Genomic DNA, 20,070 nt, shown 5'->3' with positions numbered 1-20,070 from the left:
ACAGAGCCTCAACAACCCTGAAGAGTAGTTTTAGAGCAGCTGTCAATCTTTACCACTGAAGAAAAGTTTGAAAAAGTTTTATTCCACAATTAATATTTTGCAGTTTAGGCTCTTGAAATTCAGGTGATAAAAAAGCTTAAGAAACAATGCCAGGAATACTGGTTCACTGTGCTCAATGCAGCACAGAGTAATTTCATTTAAAGAAGCAAACATGAAACATTCATGGTTGTGAAAGTGCAAATAAGCTTAATTTCAGTTGTTGATCTCTTTTTTAGGCATGCTGCTAAAAAAGTTGCAGATACATTCACAGTAAGAAAGAAAGGTTGCCCATTTACTAAACCAGGACATGAAGCGAACTGGTTTGCTAAGTCTAATCAAACCTGCTCTTCTTCATGTAGCCTGAATGCAACCCTAAAACACGCCTTACCTTCAGGTTAAAGAAACTCCCCTATATTTAAGTGTTTCCAGTTGCTAATTTTTTGTCTAACACTACAGTACTGGGGTTTGTTGGAATACATCAGTGCTCCAGATACATACCACCTTCTGTGTATATCCAGGAATTTTTGTATGTCTTGCTGTTCTTTCATTCTCTGGAGCAGTTCTTAGCCATGAAAGTTGTGTGCAGTGTCTGGCTTTTTCTGTAGAGGTGGAGCCAATGCTCTGTTTCATCTTAGAGGGGCCTCAGTAGAAATTATCAAGGAGGTTTTAAGCTTGATGCTCTGTCTTGGTTATTCTAAAAATAAAGCAATGCCTCCCACCCGCCCAACAAAGCCCTTTTTCTCCATACAAAAGATGGGGAGGGAGGGGGCAGGATCAGAATTTTCACCATTTTGGTACCAGCTGAACATGAGAGGCACACAGTTCCAAAACTGAAAATGTTTTAGTTGACGTAACCCAAGTTCCTTATTTTACTAAGCTGCTCGAGTCCCTTCCTAATACCCACTGAAATGGAATTTTATCAGCACCCCTTAAACATTCTTGGTTACTCCCTTCAAGAAAGAAGTTTCCTCTCCTCATCTATAACTGGATTTATTTAATCAAAACATGTTGGGTCTGGTGGTACTTTGGAAGTGCTGTGAAGTGTTCTGGTGCTATGCTGGTACTAGCCTGAGTCTCTGTAGAATAATTGTTAAAAATAAACAAAATGATACATAGGCCAAAGTTCCACCTACCAATATAAAAACTATTCACATTTAGAAAAAGTCTAACATAACCTGTGAAGGCTTGCAAGCATGACAGTCTTTTAAAAAAGAGAAAATATTATTTAATCAACATAAGAATATTTAAGTCAAAATTCTAAGAGGTGATTGAAAACCACTCATATCAAATGGCAAAGCAAAAACATCACAATAACTTGCTATTAGCTTATGTAACACATGTACTATATACCCCCAAATTCCTGTTTGTATGAGAACGTACCTCTTGGAAAACCTTATATTTTAACAGGATTATAAAACCGGCACAATTTAAAGTGATAGACTGCTCACTAAAAAACAGCAGCTTTATAAAAAACCTGTATTTATATAGTTTTAATTATTTTATGAAATAGTGCTTACCTTGTATCTCTAGCCTCCTTCTATAGTGTCTGTTTCAGCACATTTCTGGTCAATTGGAAAGCAAAGATAGGAAAAACAAAAATCACAAAAATGTCACAAAGATTCTTTATTTTAGAAGTTACATATTTTATTCCACCTCAGAAATTAAAACCTTATGAATACAAGTTGCTCTCAGTTTTGTGATGTCACAGTATCTTATCAGGTTAAAAATCCTTAAACTAATTTCATTATGCTCTAAGCTCATTTTTTAGCACCTTTCATATTACTATTCAAATTCTAACATACTAATTATTTGTCTTTCCAGTTACCTAGCAAGAATAATAGTGCTAGAGGTGCATCACCCACTCCTTTTAACTCAACTACAATACACAAGACCAGTCCTAGCTCCTTCAAGTCCATCTTGCATAATTCCTTAGAGCTGGAATGTCTTCACACTTGGAACTATATCTATGCACTATAACATCATTTAATAACAGAAATCTATTTTAGTTTTCTATAGATTCTAATACAAAGGAACCTTTATAAAGAAAAAGGAAACCATTCATAACCACATTTTGGCTTTTTGCTATGACAACAACTCAAACATATTTGTTCTGTCAACATTTCATTTATTAGTATATTTTAGAGTATGTGTGTACATATATGCATATACAGACACATATGATTATGTCAATGTAAAACTACTGCACACTAAATTTAGAAAAGTGTAAAAAAAAAAATCAGTTATCTTTAAGGCTGGCATTTATTAAATGCTGTTTCATACAACATTAATGAGGTTTTCCAGTTTTGGCTTTGAACCTATAGGTATTGGCCTAAAAGGTCCCATACAATGCTCAGCCTCACAATGTTGCTTTTGCTCCGAGAGAGGAATCCTAATAGATAGGGTTTTTCTTCTTTTAAAGCTTTGCATGCCTAAAGGCTGAAGCTGATGTTATGGTTTCTATACATATCAGTGAAAGAGGTTAAAAATTAAACATGTAAAAAAACCAAACCAAAACACACAAGAAAAAGAGGTTACAAGACGGAAATGCCAAAAAGGCCTACAAAAAGAAATGGCCTACAATAAAAGGTATTCCCTCTTTCTTCCAGTAATTATTTATTCAGTAATCTAAATGCCATTTAAAAAAAAAACCCAAAAGCAAACCCACAACTAAGTATATTTTCTATCTAATGTCATATTAATTCATAATTTCATAAATTATCTAATTTAATTTCTAGGCTAACAAGCAAGTGCTCCAATTTACTGAACATTTTACGCATATAAACACTAAATTTGTCTGAGTATCTGTGTATTGACCTCCACCTTTAAAGCTTTTTTTATAACAACTCATTCAACAGAATCCCACAAATTAAAAATGGTAAATATTAAGGTGATTTTCACATTACTGTATGACTGCTCCTAAAAATTCACCCATATCAGTAAGTTCAGTTTTCTGCATTTCTCCAAATACAGCCAAATCATGAAAGTTGTTCTGCACTTCCAATAATGTACTAAGGATTTTCAGCTTCCAGATGTTTTTATTTTCTTAATAACTGGTGTGATTACCAGACAGCACTCTGTCAAGTTTTAAATGCAAGTTATACCACAAAATCATAATTTGCCCTAACTAATTATACAGGAAAGAAAACTTCAGGAAGGAACTAGTTAAAATGTCAAACATTAAGAAAATAATCTTATGAAATGCCAGTTGTGCCTTTGTTGAGACCTTTAAAACATCGATTTTCAAAACCTGGGCATTCTTCCATCATAAAGGGAAAGATGTAGTGGGAGGAAGAAGTGTAATCACTTCCCATAAACAAGAACTTCAGAACATGCTGTACTGACAGTACAGTGTAAGCTGGTTTTTTTTTTCTTAAAAGGTGACTGATGTTAGTCTAAATCTTTTAGACAGTGACAGCAAAGGTATGAGATTTCACAGTGCTGTTTGTGAAATATGCACGGAACGATAATTTTCTGATGCTTACTCGACGATTAAACAAATTATTCATTTTAAATCCTGTAGTTTTTATTTCAGCTATACTGCCTGCTGTAGTCCTAGTATTATCTCCTGACTACACTGAGACAGCATAACAGCAGTTTTCTGCACTACATACTTAGAAACCAATTAAAATACCCACATATAAACGGCATAAAGGCAAATGTATTTGCCGGCATAAAGGAAAGGCACTGCAGCACAGCTCTGTACCTTGCTCCCTCCGTTCCGAGGAATGTCAGTTTCACAAATGTTAACCGATTTACGTGCATCTGAGATACAGATCTGTGCACACAACTGCTGCAGACCCACTTGTTATTTTCCGCAGAAAGCTGATTAACCAAGTGCCATCTAAAAGCTATGTATCTCAAACAACAGACCAAATGCTTTAACAGTCCCCGCTCTAAGGGCAGCCACTCTTTTAACAGGTAAGCGAAGCTACGCCGCAGTTGCATGGCTTAGGTTATCAAGAGCAGAGGTCTCAACTTCATTGCTTTCAACAAGGAAAAGCTTTCATTTCAATGCACGTATTTTTAAGGCCAGGCCCTGCAGTTACGCCTTTCTACCCACAGGCCCCGTACCTCACCCAGGAGTCAGTGTGCCTCACTAAAATAATAATAATAATCCGTGACCGCAGTGCAACAGAAGGAAAATCTATCAGCGCGAGCAGGGCAGAAGCGGAGCTGGGCAGGGTCCGGGGAGACGCACCGCAGAGCACGACGCGCGGGGTGCCGGCACCAGCCCCCCGCGCCGGGCTGACTCCACCTGCGCGGCCCTGCGGGGCGGGGGAGCCCCCGCAGAGAGGCCCGGCGGGGCTGAGGTCCCCCCTCAGCCGCCGCCGCCACCACGTCCCCAGGCGCCGGCCCTGCGGGGATCCCGCCCTCCCCCGGCGGGGACTGGGGGGGCGGGAGGGGACACGCTCCCGGCCCCCACCAGCGCGGGGAGCGGGCGGCCGCCCCTCCTGGCGCCGGCCCAGGGCGGCGAGGCGCCCTCCCACACGCCTCAGCCGCCTTAAGATGGCTCTGGCTGGCGCGAGCGGGCGGCCACCCGCGGGCGGGGCCGTGCCGCAGCCTACCTAGATGGCAGCAGCTGGCTCGCGGCTGCCGCTCACCGCCCTCCGGCCCCTCCGCGCCGGCGGCGGCGGCCGGGCCGGGCCGGCCCGACCCGACCCCGCGGGCGCGGCACCGCGGCCATCCCGCCGCGTGCCGGGGGCGAGCCGCCGCCGCCCCGCCCGTCACGTGACGCGCGCTCCCCCGCGGACCCCGCGTGGAGGAGCCCGCCCGAGCGGCGGCACCGTCCGCCCCCCACTCACGCCCTCGCTCACCCTCGCTCGCCGCCGCCGCCGCCGCGGACATGTCCTCTCGCGAGCTCTGCGGCCGAGACCGCCCTCGGGCGCGCGCCCCGGCGGTTGGCCCGCGGGCGGGGGCGGGGAAGCCGCGCGCGCTGGCACTCTGCGGCGGCCTCACACGTGTGGGAGGCGGGGGGGAAGGGGGAGGGGGCGGGCCGGGCCGGGCCGGGCCGGCTGCATCCGGGTACTCGCGCCCCTCACGGCGGGGCAGGTGAGGGGGCGGGCGCTCGCGGCTTCTCGCTCTGCTGCTCGTCCCGGCTGTCCTCCAGGCGCCGAGGGGGGCTGCTCCGAAAAACGTTCCGGGGGTCCCTCTCCCAGGGCCTGAGGTAAACCGCCCCCCTCCCTCGCAGCGGCCCCTCGCCCGGTGCCCCTCCGCCACGGCGGCGCCCCGCGAGGGCTGAGACCGCCGCCCGTTCTCCGGTACCTCCTCGCTCCGGACGCACCTGGCCGGGAGCGTCGCGCCGGACTGACCCCCTGCCCCGCGGCTTGGCTCGGGGATGGCAGGGCCCAGCCGAGGGGCCCGGGGCTAGGCGGGGCTTATGCAGCGCTGAGGCGAGGCTGGGGTGAGTAGAGCACACCTCCCCGCCGCGGCGGCGCGGCACGGCACGGCCCGGGCCGGGTCCCGCAGAGCTTCCCTCCAGGTGCTGCCGCGCACGAATTTGAAATTCGAAGCAAAACTCAGCGCACGGCTTCAAACTTCGGCTGTGCAAACAGACAGAAACAAGATGGGACTCGTGTGTTTTCCCTTCAGGCTTAGCTATAAATGTCTGAGGTGACTGAACCTGATCAAACATCAAACCAATCAGGAGGGGGAAAAAAAAGCATTTCGTAGAAGAGGTTTTAGAAACCTGATGATGTCGTTTGAGAACGTGCAATAGAAAAAACAGGCATTTATTCTGCAAGCAGAGTATGAGCATGCACGCACACAACAATTAGTTTGTTGCATGTGTTGTGCAACATTGTGCTCACAGCAGTGAATACCTTGCTAACAAAAGGACTTTTACTAATACCGAGCTAGTCCTATTCCGTAAGTGTACTGCATCAGGCCCACTATTATGCGACTCTGCTTTTGTTTTGTATTTTTTTAGCTCGCAGATTAAGAACTGAACTGCAACTTAGTGCAACGGTCCGATACAGCTTTTTTGTTATTTGCAATTTGCTAGTGTCCAGGAGCTTGCTAGGAGACTACATCATGCTTATGCTACGTGGTAACAAAGCAAAACCTGGTTCCCTGCTCCGAAGAGTTTTTCAGTGCATGTGTTCAGCAGGATATCACAGGCAAATGGAACATGCCCTAGAAAAACCCCTCCCCAAACCAGTTTTTAATTCCTTATGGTTTTAAGATGCTAAACAACATTCTGATACGCTTCATTATAGACTAATGCTTTGACATTCAAAGAATCACTTGTTCAAATTATTTAGATGAATTGGAAAGGTTATTATTTGTTTTGCTTTTTTAAACAGGGTATGTATCTCTTACATTCCTCTAGATTACACTTAGCTAATCAGATTTTATCCAATGTTAGCAACAAACTAAAACCAGCAATGACCCAGAAACTTAGCAATGAACTGTGTAAAGATCTCATTAAAACCTGTAATTTGTTCCAAATTTACTTCTGTCACCCTTCAAATAAAATAGTTCAGATGTGAGTCTGCTGTGACAACCAGAGGTGTGAACAACTACAAATAAGTACTCAGTTTAATGTGTAGCATCTAATTAATCAAATAGGATTACAAAACAGTTAAGGTGAAATTGAATAAAACCAATTTATACCTGAAATTTCAGATTTCTAAGAAAATGGGAAAAAGCTGTGTAATGGCACAGAGATTAAGATCTTAGTCCTGCTTTTCCATTACATTATTTGGAGAGGGTCCTAAAACTTTTGAAGCTAAGGCAGAGAAATGATAAACATATGAATTCAATGGATGTCTATTGTGTCCAAACATCATTTTCTCAAACAGAGAAATGATACTCTAAAGTCAGGACAAGTAATTACATAAGACCAAACAGCTATTGCTGTTAACAGAAACAGCAGAAAAAGTAACGGACATGTACGTAACAGGGAAGTAGGTGAGACTGATAAAGTTAAAAAGAACTGTGCAGTGGAACAACTATAGGAATACCTTTAGTTCAAGGTCTTTTTTGCATGGACAAATGCTTTTAACGTGATCACAAATTTGTAGAGATTAAAGACGCTAGCAGACTGATTCTTATTCAGCAATATTTGTGTTTTAACACAAATGAGGGATTCAGCTGAACATAGCTACATCTCTATTTTTTACATTTAGTCTCTAAGGACAAATCAAGGAGGCTTCATCAGGTCATCCCAATGACCATGCCTAGAACATGTATATTATCCTTGAAAATCAATAAATTTTTGATGCTGCCCTCTCCTGTAAAATCTTCTAATTTTTTTGATGTTTTGGGAGTAAAAAGTTGGTCTAGAGAGTTCTAGAAAAACTAATAATTAAACAACAACAACAAAATCCTCACCTAAAAGTTCAACAGTGCACAGAAAACAAAAGTGATGGGGGGAAAACAGATATATAATGTGAGTTCTAGCAAAGAATTTTGGGTATGAATGTTACTGAAGATCAGATGTCAGATAATTATGCCAAAGAAATTATGTTACAACTTTTTTTCTCTTTTAAATGTACTGAATAACAGGAATATTTGCTGTATAAATCTTTTTGGAATGGCTTCCATTCACAAAGAATTCTTTATTTTCTGTTTTCCTGAAAACATAAGACATCCCTTTGCTGCTTGTGTTGACAGAGTTCAGTCTGCCTCTTCACCTTTTTTTCCTTTCAGTTAGCCAACACAGCTAAAAAACCGGAAACATAAAAAGATTAGCTGTGTTTAAGGTGTCCGTAACATATAAATCACATTTCTATCTTATATATAAGAATTGAAAGTACATAATTATTGCAGAAATGCAGATTACTGCTTTACGGAGTGTACAGAATATGGGGAAACAAGCATGTACAAGAACATTGTGCAAAAGGGGTAAAATCTCCTTAATGTCACAATGCAGTCTAGATTATTCTAGTTATTTCAACTGCTGCATGTATTTAGACATTGCCAATTAATTGATTAGAAGGTTATAGACGTGCTTCATATTATGGAATACCTTGAGTATTCCATGATAAGGAATACTATAGAATACCAAAAACCTGAAAAATAAAAGTATCAGAGGCAAAGGTGTGTTAAAAGGTTGACATTAAGCACAGTTAATACTCATTTCTTGAAGGTATTTGTGCTTTTTAAAACAACGTGGTGATAAGGAAGACACATTTAAAGCAGTGAATAACTACTTAAAAACAGTTTTTCCCATAAAATCACTCTATGGAAATTGTCCAGCTCCACACAATAGCTCTTGTCTTTTGAGCACCACCTTTCCTGTCTTGGGCATGAACATGTACACCACTTCCTTCTTATTACAGAAAAGTTCAACTAGAGCACTCGGCATTTGCCTCCAAGAATAACAATGAACTCTAAATTCCCTTTCTTACAATAGAAGTAAGCATAAGAAACAGAGGTACAGTAACTTTAACTGCTAGAGTAATGCTGCTGTTTGAAAACATTGACCTAACTCTGCCTCTGTTGCTGACAAACTAGTGTCCTGCTGTTAGAAACTGCTAACCATGGAAAACAGACAAATGTCACAATACCAGTATTTTAATATCCAAATTAATGCACAAATAAAAATATTTGTTGTGATTTATAACAAATATGTGTTTCACCATGCAGTTGTAAGCTGTATGTTTTAGGAAAGGATTGTTTATTTAATGAAACAATGCAAAAATTTTTTTAGAAATTATTCAGAAACTACAGATGCTTTTCAATTCTAGTAGAGGCTTTATATAAAGAGTTTGATTGTTCTAGAGATGTAAATGCTGTGTTCAGATTTGCTAATAAAGACAGGCAATTCATTATTTAAAACATAAAATAGAAATATTCTGTAATTCATTTTAAATTAATACAATAATTATCAAATTCACCCATACAGTTTTGTGTGGGTTTAAATGTCAGAGTTGTATCAAACACAAGCAGTAGTAGTAGTAAAATCATCAATGTACTTGTCTGAGATGTATCTGTAAAAATCTTACATATGACACCTCAAAGTCATTTGAATTTTTTTCCAAAAGCTTTCCATCAGTTATTTTCTCAAGCATATTAGAAAAGAGAGAGTTTATTATATGTCTTCTAGACCAGCAAGTCCATATATGGGTTGATAAAGAGAAGACCCTGTTGTCCAGAAATATTAAGAGTATCTTGCTGTCACTCCTGCCTGTATATATAGCTTCATGTGAACATGGAATTTCACTGCTGTTAATACAATAACCAGTGCATCCGATTGACTAATTATCAGTAACTTTCTACTATTGTTTATAGAAAGATTGTCTCTTAGTGCCTGTATTCCGCAGGTCTTTTAGTCTGTTTTTCATTTTCTGATACATAAGTACTTGGTAACTATATACAAGAATCACACTAGCTTTCTGGGGAGGAGATTCATATACACCCCTCAATAAAACCACATTCTGTGTAAACTCTAGCAAAGAATTTAAAAAAATGTTAGCGTACATTTTCAAGTAGTGTTTTTTTGGTTATCCTAATCTTCAGGCATTGTGATGTTCATTTGTAACATCCTTCTCAAGAAAGCACTTGAAGCCTGTATCTGCTAACATAAATAACTGAAGTACTTCATTTAAAACATAGCCAAATTTATGCTATTTCAGAGACAAGCTTTTATTCATAGGTTACCTTGCCAACCACAATTAGCATCCACTCAGATGAAGTGTATCATACAGTTACAGCTCTCTACAAACAGAAATGCCATGTAAATGAATTACATTAAATGTAAGAATTTTTATTTATTTTTTGTTATTTATGGGCATGAGAATGTCTTGAAACTGTTGAGAATTTTTAAAATGCTGCTTTAGAACGTGTTGGAAATATACCTTCATTGAAGCACTGAAAATAATATATTTGTATACATAAAATCAATTTCTGGACATGAGATTAAAATTAAGCATTTCAGAGAATTTCTGTAAATCTGCCTTTATCCCGGAGCACCAGTGAATCACCTTGGTTTTTTTCTGTTCAGGTTGCAATTAGTATATAGGGTGTGAGGGTTTTTGCTCAACATGAATGTTTATTGAATGGTTAACCTTTAAGAGGTTTAATTACACATTATTAGAATTCAAATGCTGAGAAAAGCATTTTGTAATACTTATTCACTGCTCCAGGTATTTTTGTCAGAAAGTAGTTCCAGTTTTTCCAGCATATCTATGGGGTATCCACAGTGCACAAAAGAACAATTAATGCTGAAGCTCAAGAGAGGTTAAAATACAGAATATGACTACAGAAATTGCTTGTTAGGAAATTTTGATCATGTCCAAGCTAGAGGGAAAAGGAAGATATAGAGGAAGCTTTCTAGTAACATTGTAGATGTGGTTACCTTATTTTCACTTTCCAGAGAGATAAATCCCTATTTCTATTTCTTTGAGTAGGTCCTTAAGTAGGGAATATCTTAGCTTTTGCAAATATCTGTTGTCTGTGCTCTTTCATCGTTTTAGGCAGGCTATATCCTCAAAGATTTGGGACCACCTGCAAAAAAATAAATGCAATAATTAGCCTTGGCTCCCAAAGCTGTGTCAACTATGTATTTGACGGGGGATATTTCATTTCTTGGTAGAATTCATTGAGTAAATATCACAATTTTGCCATGTAACTTGCAGGATTACAGAATAGTATTGCAGTTAGCTTACATTTGAGCAAGCTATTTTGAAACTAGGATGAGAACTATGGCTTCTGTTAGTGTCATATAAATAGTAATTATTATATTCCAATATATTCCTTAAGGGCCTGAGATCAAAATAAGATTGACAAAACATCCTATGCAATGTAAAAACGACTCCTTTCTACAAAGAGGTTTCTCCAAAGGTCTTTCTGAGTTATTTCAAATAACTGAGGGGGAAGTGGCTAAGATGGCTTGTTGATACAGTGTTATTTGGATTTGAATAAGCTTTTAACACTCCTGTTGCAGAGGCTCTTACAAAATGGCAGCATGGTTAAAAAGGGGTGGTTCTGTCACGGAGGAACAACTCCTTCAGTTCGACAGGAAACAAAGGATGGGAATGTTTATGTGAAGCCTCCCATTGTGGCTGCTCTTGGAGGGAGGATGCTGGTCTAGATGGACTTTTAGCGTAAACCACAGTACCAGGTCTTATTTCTGTATGACGAGGAAATTGAAAAAGACAGCATCAGCATAATAGCTAAGGAAAAAAAATTACAAAAACCTCCCTCCGGATGACTGGCTAAATTAGTAGGTTAAATAAGTATGTAAACCATTATTAATTTGAAACAGCCACGTTATAGAAACAGTAGACTGACCTTATCTCTGCCATAATTTTTTTGTATTCTCTAGAGAAACTTACAGTGGGTTTAGCCCAGTGATTATACAGAGGGGACTCAATGTCCGGAAGCAGTGATCCTGCAAACAGTTTTATTGTCCATTGCCAACTGTAGTCATGCTGACCCTATTGAATGGAGCTCATTGGAGGTCATTGGTGGGTTCTTGTAAAAGAAAACAATATTACACTTAGGGTTATATCTGAGAAAATAATTATAACTCATTAATATTGGCTGTTGCTACATCAGGTTGTAGCAGTAACAAACAACAGTTACTTATATTAATTGTAAATTTAGTCTTGCACTGAAGCTTGAATAGTCTGTCACAAGAAATAGGTATTTATTAATGGCATTTAAATTCTGTTTTTTCATTTGTGTTTGATGGTTGAATGTTAATGATGCTAAGATTAAAGCTTAGAACCTATGTTTTTACTTTCTCCAGATTAAAGAGCAAGCAAACCAACCAGCAAACATTAAAAGCAAACCTTCATTAAATATCTATGTTTCTGAAAACAGGCAGTTTTTCTGTAGCTAGCTTTTTCTGTAGTACCTGAATGGAAGGTGTATCTGTAGTGTTTGAAATATTACCATGCACAGCTATTTCATATATTTTTTGAACTGAATTTTTAGTTTTTGATTTGCTCTATGAATGTTACATGTTACCTCCTCAAAAACAGAAACCAAGACTCAAGTATGGCTCATCAAAAATGGTTTGTTACAATCTGTCAGCTGTACACATAGTCTGGATATATAGTTTATCCAGATCTTTCCATTCTTTTTTTCCTCTAATCCTCCTAATAACTTCCCTTTTTTTTGGTTATTTCTTCCTATGGGATACCTGTATCCCCTGTATCAGCCCATTTTGCCTGCATTAGACTTTTCTGCCTGTTTTTCCTCTTGTGTAGATGCAGCCCCACCTTTGAACACGTGTGTATTCCATTTCTGCAGCCTCCTCATGCCTCTTTATTCCTCATCTGCCTGTTTCTTTAAGCAACGGGAAGCATGCCAGAGACTACTGTTCTTTCATGTCTCAGCCATAGTCTTGCAGTTTTGCAGAAACTGGAGGCTTGGAGGGATGAGATTGAGTTGACAACAGGAGTCTGCCTACCTGTAGGCTGCAGGTTTTGTTGCCTGCATTCTGTCCTTTTACTCAGCAGCTGGTGGGGAAAAAAAAGGTGAACAAAGATTAAAAAAACGGTCTCTGCTGCTCTTTCCTCCAGGTATACCAAAAAGAGGGAGAAAGGCTCTGTTGACTCTTGCTACTGCAAAAAATTTGTCTTGGGACATATTCTCATGTAGATGTGAGGTGTAGGTCCACAGCTATTCCCAGGCAGTAGGTGAATATAAATGACCAGGTTGTTAAAGCTATTTTGCTGATGTATTAATATATATGAAACAAAAGTCTTCTTCAGTAGGCAATACTCCTTGCCAAAACAGTGGTGGCCTAAACAGTGGCAGAATGATGCAGCTGCTCAAAGTTTGGGGGCATAGGTAGATGATGGGGCCAGGTAGAATTGTTGCTTCTGTGAGCGCTGAGGCATCTGAAGGGACATGGAAAGTTGTAGACTTAATTTGTGTGGATTTGGGCCAGTGGCTGTATGAGAAGCAGTTATTAGCTGTGTGGCTCTAAAGGCTGCTACAGTTAGCCAAGGAGACTTGGGAAGCTTTCAGGATATCCCCTTGGGAAATGTTTTTCTAGAGAGCTGAAGATATGTTCTGTGGTTCGGCAGGGGACTCCAGAATCTCTAGTCAGTCTCAGCCAGTGGGAAAAAACCCCAACCAAACAAAAAAGAAGCCCTAGTGATGGTAGCTGTAGTCTTATTTACTGCTATCCAGTAGAGACTAGCAAGAAAAGAGTGTAATTTATCACCTTGGTGCCAGTTTAGCAGACCTTGCAAAAACCTTCTGCCTTTTCTGTAGAAATGAAGGAAAAGACCTGCTTTAACTATTGAATATGTCTTTTCTTTCATTGGAAGGTGTCTTCTGCTCCAGGCCATGTACTCCACAGGACCGCCAATGTTATTCTACTTTACGATTTGTTCATTTCATGAATATCAAAGAAGATGGAGCTGATGGTCAATTTGCACTTTAAAATGATTACTCATTTTGTTTAACCGAGTTGCCAGTGTAGTGTGTTTAAATTGCAGACATATGGGGGCTAAGTGTGGGTTATTAGTAGCCCACAGTTTGTGAAAGATCCTGAACTCTTTGTCAATTGTTTCTCTTGGTCTTCAAGAATGAGGATTTCTGAAATTTCGGGTCACGCATCAAAGCATTTGAGGAAAGGGTGTTTGCAGAGGGGATGCTTGGTATTAGTTTTGGAACATTGGCAGCCAGCTCTTTACTTCTAATTAAATGAGATAATTTCTCACACAGAGAGGTAGCTGATTTAATTTTAATTTTTGTCAGAATGCCCGGAGCATCGAATGGGTATTTGATCATTGGAACAACATCCTTAGTACAGATAGAAAAAATTAATACAATTAATTCACCACCACCATGGGAAAAATTCTGGGATTTTGTTTATGCAGATTGAAACTGATGATGAATATACAAGTCCAAATGTATGATACTCTTGCCTTTTCCGTGATGCAAGTTCAATTTCTTATGTAAAGCTCAGACCTGAGAGGCAGAAAGCACTTACTTTGGTACATGGGAGATGGAGGCTTGCCTAGTTCCTCATTGGAGCCTGGAGAGTCCATGGGCTACTTGTCCCGGGTAGTAACTGAGACCTTTTCCCAAGGGATGGAGATATCTCAGTGCTCATCTTATTTTGTTCTAGACCATTTTGAAATATAGTTATAATGAAAGCTTGTTTAAAATGTAAAAATAGCAAAACATGCGGAGGCTGCTCTTCATTTTGTAAGTCAAAGCTTGTGACTAAAGAATGCTGCTTAGCAACAGATGGGGAAAATGTGAAGGTGATGACATAATTTTGCACGCCCTGAAAATTAATTATTCATGTTCATCCTACCTTTTAAGCACCATCCTTTTCATGTCCCTGTTCTGCTTGTTCCTTGGGATTAGGACTGTGTGACTGGCTCAGCCATGTAACCCAGTTTTATTATCACCCGTATTCATGCTGATGCAGCTGTGATTCAGCTGCAGAGCTCTAGCTCAGGCTTCTTCAGTTCTCTGTCCCACTGTACTGTACATAATGTGTACTGATCCATATGGAATAGGACACAAAGGTGTCCTAGAAAGGAAGGAAGGACACCACAGACTGCAGTTTCTGTAGATGGTTGTTTTATTAAGCACACACTTCCATCTCAGCTAGCACCATTCACCACCAACCCTTGCTGTAACTCCTCTGCAACTTCTTCTCACACCTAGTTCGCCAACAGTTTGACTTCATAAGTCTTTTTCGTGCTTTCAAAAAGCAGAGGGTTGCTTTTGTTTCTAAGTTTGATTTTCCTTAGGAAATTAATCAGATCCCAGATAGCAATATTTATAAAATAAATTTTTCAAATTAAGTATTCTCAGATTGTGGTGTTTGGGAAGCTGTAAAGTTCCCATTTGATTCACTTGCCACTGCCATCATTCAGCATGCACAGGGTGGAAGCATAAATATGATATTATAAATTGGCAAGTAGTGTTTGATTTATCTGCAGACGCTTTCTGTGTGAACCAAGACTTATGTTGACCAAGTCATTAATCAATTTGGTAGGCTTAAAATATAAGGACCTCATACCCGACTATTTATTTGCATAACTAGTTAATGAAGCAGTGATTTGCGTTCATATTTAACTGGTATATGCCACCAGATGAAATCTTGCCTGACAGGTGGTAAAAAGTCTTTGATGGGATGTTTGTACTCTTCACTGGGTGAATTTCAACTTTTAAAATGTAGTTTTGACACAACATAGCATGGGAGTTATTTACAAAAGTTACATTTTTCTTTGTTTCTTCTTAGCCCTAAAGCAAGGTGCCTTCAAGTAAGGATACTGATTTTCTGTACATACAGAGCAGAGAAAACTTCAGGGTGAATTATTCAAGATATTGATTAGGGATAAACCAGCAAATTATAAGAAGTTTTTTTGTAAAGACTGTCATTGTATATTGATTATGCTTATTACTTAATAAAAGCATGTTTCAAGACTTGAGTTTTCAAAGCGTAGAAGTTACTACCTCCCTCATTGTATGCCTCAGTGGCATATAAATCCATTTAAACAAACAGGATAATCCTTTTTATAAAAGAAAGTAGAACAGCATTTACCAATATGTAAATAGGCACTAATAAAAGTAATGAATATTTAAATTTTCTGAAAGAATGCACTTTAAAAAAGATCATCTTGCTATCTGATTTGTAAGAAAGATATACTTTACATTACATGCCATAATTACATGAAAGATATACATAATTACATGCCATTAAAAGAATGCATACACGTGTCCTCAAGTTTTCTTTTTTATTTTTCTAATTAGCATAATAATCTCATGTAGCAGAGGCAGGTGATTGTATGCTTTACAGAGTTACAAAAAAGTGCCGTTAGAAAGAAGTGCAATCTGTACAGATATCTGCTACATGGTTCTATTTTAAGAGATTCAGAATGAAAAGTAGAGTTATGAAAGTGCATATTATGACTTTATAGTCAATGAACATATGAATAGCCATGCTGCAGAGGACCAGACATCTGACTTACCTGATACTATTTCTCTGACACTGGACAAAAAAGTGCATGTGTAGGGAAGACTAGACGATGTATTCCCAGACTCCACCAGTTTGTACCTTACAGTCTTTCTGAACCATATGTGGTGTGGAGACACGGACAATTAGTGTACAGTGTTGTGAGCTATTCGTGATCAAATATGGGTTCCAATGAGGAAAAGAAGCCCATGTTGTTCTAGAGATTGTGCAGGCCCATATTAAGAATTTTAGATCTCTTTTGCATAGCACTAATTGGGAACTAAGGTGCATTTGTAATTATAAAAATTGTGATAGTCTTGGTTAGCAAGTAGTCCGATATATGAGTACATTGCAGAGTGATATTGCTTGCTACATGTAATGGGTACAGTGAGTCTTAGCTATGTATACTATGTTTGGAAACTATTTAGATATTTGAATGCTATTTTAATATAAATGAATTCGTTTTGGGTATGTATGGGATATCCTTCAGTTAGCAATTGTGCTCTCCCCATGTTAACAGATAGCTTGAGAGGCAGAGCAGATGTTAATAAGCACAGGTACAGCAGTAAGTTTAACCTTTACAAGAAACGAAAAAGGCCTGGGAAATACTAATTCTTAGGTAGATTACTCTTATAATGCACTCATAAAATGAAATAGAGCTAGAATCTAAGCTGCTGATTTGTAAATAATTGAATATCTCATTTAGTGTTTATTTTATTTGCTAATAATCTTGTTTACTGGCATTTGAATTTATTTTCTTGCCTTTTTTTTTTTTTTTTCTTTAACAGTTAGAATAAATTAGTCTGGTGTATGGATTATTTGCCTGCATTTGAAGAAAGACTTTTCACTCCTAAAAAGGTACATTATAAGGACTGCTAAATAATTAAATAGTAGATGGCTAGTGCAGTAAGCATAGGTTTTTACGCGTTCTCAAATGCAAAGAGGTAAAACAAAAGTGTTATTGTAAGAAGAGGCAATAGGACACAGGTCTCCTCTGCTGAAAAGACTCAAGTCTCTCCTCTTCTTTCCTGGGTTGCATAACCATTTCTTCGCCACAGTTTCCCCTCTTCTTTGGCTGAAGTTGATTGAAGAGTTATCATTTCTATTTCAATCTATTTTATACAGTACTTAGAAGATGCCTAGATCCTCCAGTTGGCATCTACACACATTTGGAAAAAACCACCATCATATAGCTGCTAATTTGAGCTTCCAAGTTGAAAGTTTGGATGTTCAGTTAAGATGCGATTAGTAGAAAATGAGGCATTATGTACCAAAATCCCCATCTCAGCTTTGGAAGTTAAGCTTATGATGAAATAAGACATTTCAAAATTGAAGTTATGGCTGCATTCTCTCTTCCTCTCTAGGCCAAACATGTGTTCATAATCCTTTCTACTTATTCATTATTTCTTAACACAAAATAGCAAATTAAGTCCACATGAGCCTTTTAGATAAATAAAATGAGATCATAACTGATTTGGCCCTGATGCTATTGTGGAATCTGCTGGTTTAAGCAGTGTAACCCTAACAATAAGGGTCAGGCTAATTATAGTTGCTTAGAAATCCAGATTTTGTAGGTCTGAGCTGGGTCCTGCCTGCCAGCCTAAATTTCTCTGTAGTATTTGAAACTCACTCTTTGAACAAGGACTTGAACTGAAAAAGTCTAGCAGCAAAACAGTAACTTCTTAGTTCTTGACTTTATGCTACCACTTAATCCCCAGGCTTTCTCTCTACAGGGTAGTTAGAGGCAACCCAGAAGGTAAGATGAAGCTGGCTTCTGGAAAGGTTTTATTGGTGAGTTAGTGCCATAGCATAGGTGTCATACTGCGTCCCAAAGCTATACTGCAGGTGGCAGAACATTTCTGCATGTGGCTGAGACTGGCTTAGGGTGAATCAGTCCTACGAATCAAGTGAAACTTCAGTGTATGCTACTCAGAGTTTGAGTTACTGAAATTAAGACTTTTACCTTAAACTGGTAATAAATAACAGCATCTCAGAAGTGAAAAAGCATATGGAGGGATATGAAAGATAAGACTTTTAAGGTATAAACTGACCTATGAGTCAGTGGCTAATTTCAATTTCACACTTCATCATAGATTTGTTTTGTCAGCTTGGGCATATCCCTTTGCCTTTAGTTTTTCTGGCTGCCTATTTGTGAGATTAAATACATCACCAAGTGCATGACAGAATTAAGCTCTTAATTTTATAGTCTATCGAACAGGCACAGTACTCTCCTTACAGGGTCTGTTTGGTATTTGTCTAGAGGTTGTATTCTTTCAACCACAACGGGTCAAGTTACATGGGTTCCATTTATGTCCATAGTCATTATAAAAGAGTTATTGTATTAGTATAAGAAATCACCAGCAAGCCTGTGAGCAAGCCTACCCCATTACTGTGCAGTAATTTGACTTAACTCTGAACTTTGCATGCTACTTTTTACCTCATCTATTTTTTAGTGCACAAACCGAGACATAGAGGAGCCATGTATACTGCTGACATGTTAGAAGAAACAAAGCAAAATATAATAAGAGCAAAAACAGAAGGGATTTTTTTTGTATTATTATCAAGCCTTTCTAACCTGTTACAGCTAAAGAGTTAAAAAAAAAGTTAAAAAAGTAATTACTATACCTGTTTAAGTCTTTTAAAATCTTTTTTTCCGAGATAAAATTTACAGTTAAGTTCCCAGTTTAAACTGTTGTTACTCAAGGTAAATAAGATCTGTACAATACCTTGGAAAAAATCTGATGGTAGTCTTCCCTAATTGACAGAGTACTTGAAAGCTTTTTCCTTCTTTTTTTTTTTTTTTTTTTTTTTTTTTTTTTGCATGGAAGGAAGATCTCCAATCTGGTTAGAATCCTTGATCCAGTTTTAGGATTTGAACTTGTAACAATTTTTACATTCAGTAAACAAACACTCCAAAACCTCACTTATGTGCAGAATGCTTCATTCTTGAAAAATTGTACTGTTCCTAAAATTGCATTTAGATAAAAGCTGTTCACCTTCAGACAATGAAACCATTAAAAAAACAAAACAAAACAACAAACAAGACAAAGGAGAGGAGATAGCTCTGACTTGCAGAAACAATCCTAGCTGATTGTTCTGGGAATGATCTTCAGAATTACCTCATTATTTATTCTTGGTGCAGCCCACCAATTAAACAAACAGTTTTATATATAGAAACAGGGATGGGCTTAGCTTACTTTTTCAGGGTCATTTTCAGAGACATGGACACTGAAGATGTGCAGGCTCATATTACCTAACACAGCAGATACTCTGTGTCTCTGCATGTATATGCACGTGCAAATGCATATGTGTAATGTTACACTCTATTGGCAGAGTTGATAATAAGTGAAGGAAAGTTGGAAATTCCTGGTGGATATCAGTTGAAATTCCTCTATTTGGGTAATAATGCATGTGTTATTCAAGCTACTAGAAATATGTCAGGGATCCTTAAGAAGCTGGTGGGGCCGAGAGAAAAAAAACCACCACATTTTGGTGTCAGTAAAAATTTGTGGAAAAAATTCAGATGACTTAGCATGTGATTATTCAAACCTTCTGTCAACTAAATATTTAAGTGAAAAAGAAAATCTTGATTATGACTTCTGTCAGCTAGCGATGTGCAGTGTAATGCTAATATTTAAGAAAACCCTAATTTACTGTAATAGTTATATGAACCATAATACAGCAGATTTATTGCTGCAGTTCAAGGCTTGCTTGAAACATCTTCACTATCTCAAAGACTATCTGAATAGATAGTACCTCATGCACCAAGATTTGCATGGGACATGCCTCAAAAGTTTCTAGGTTTTTTTTCATATATGGTACGGGCAGGACTCTTTTCTTGAAGGATCTCTAGATTTTTGCTGTTGTGATATAGCTGAAGGTGACCTGAACATTTACATACTGGCCATCTCTCTGTTAGGAGTGTCTGTCGTCTCCAACTAGTGGTCATAACATAATGCTTTCAGACTGCAAGCATTATAAATATAGTATGACCTTCTGTAAGTTATAGAAAAAGAAGTGGATTGATACACTTCAGAATGCATCTGTAACAAATGTAACAAGTGGATTACATAGACTTTAGCGGTTAGAATCATGTAATAGTTTAACACAAATATATGTTGATTTTCGAAGACGATAGTTCTTTCCAAAAC

The 20,070-nt window shown here is 38.8% G+C and overlaps 1 protein-coding gene and 1 long non-coding RNA gene across 4 annotated transcripts in view; both read right to left on the bottom strand.

Moving 5' to 3' along the window:
- Positions 1–4,940, bottom strand: part of MRTFB (myocardin related transcription factor B) — an 84,928-nt gene extending 79,988 nt beyond the window's left edge. For 2 of the 3 annotated variants that reach the window (XM_075058627.1, XM_075058630.1), the window contains exons 1-2: positions 4,854–4,940; positions 1,557–1,601 (exon numbers count right to left, since the gene is read on the bottom strand). The gene's annotated coding sequence lies outside the window, so the exon portion shown is untranslated. Of the gene's footprint in view, positions 1–1,556; positions 1,602–4,853 lie in introns of those variants that run through there. The other variant, XM_075058628.1, reaches the window with a different exon arrangement.
- A 5,258-nt stretch (positions 4,941–10,198) lies between these two features.
- LOC142045315 (uncharacterized) lies at positions 10,199–19,000 on the bottom strand. The gene is made up of 4 exons (XR_012654562.1): positions 18,646–19,000; positions 12,401–12,449; positions 11,319–11,457; positions 10,199–10,488 (listed from the first exon to the last, which is right to left on the bottom strand). It is a non-coding gene; the product is annotated as an uncharacterized LOC142045315 (long non-coding RNA).
- Between the last annotated feature and the right edge of the window lie 1,070 nt (positions 19,001–20,070).

The sequence above is a fragment of the Buteo buteo genome, chromosome 27 (assembly GCF_964188355.1).
Source record: "Buteo buteo chromosome 27, bButBut1.hap1.1, whole genome shotgun sequence".
Taxonomy (NCBI): Eukaryota; Metazoa; Chordata; class Aves; order Accipitriformes; family Accipitridae; genus Buteo; species Buteo buteo.
The sequence above is the reverse complement of the archived record's forward strand: the minus strand, read 5'-3'. Positions and strand labels throughout refer to the sequence as shown.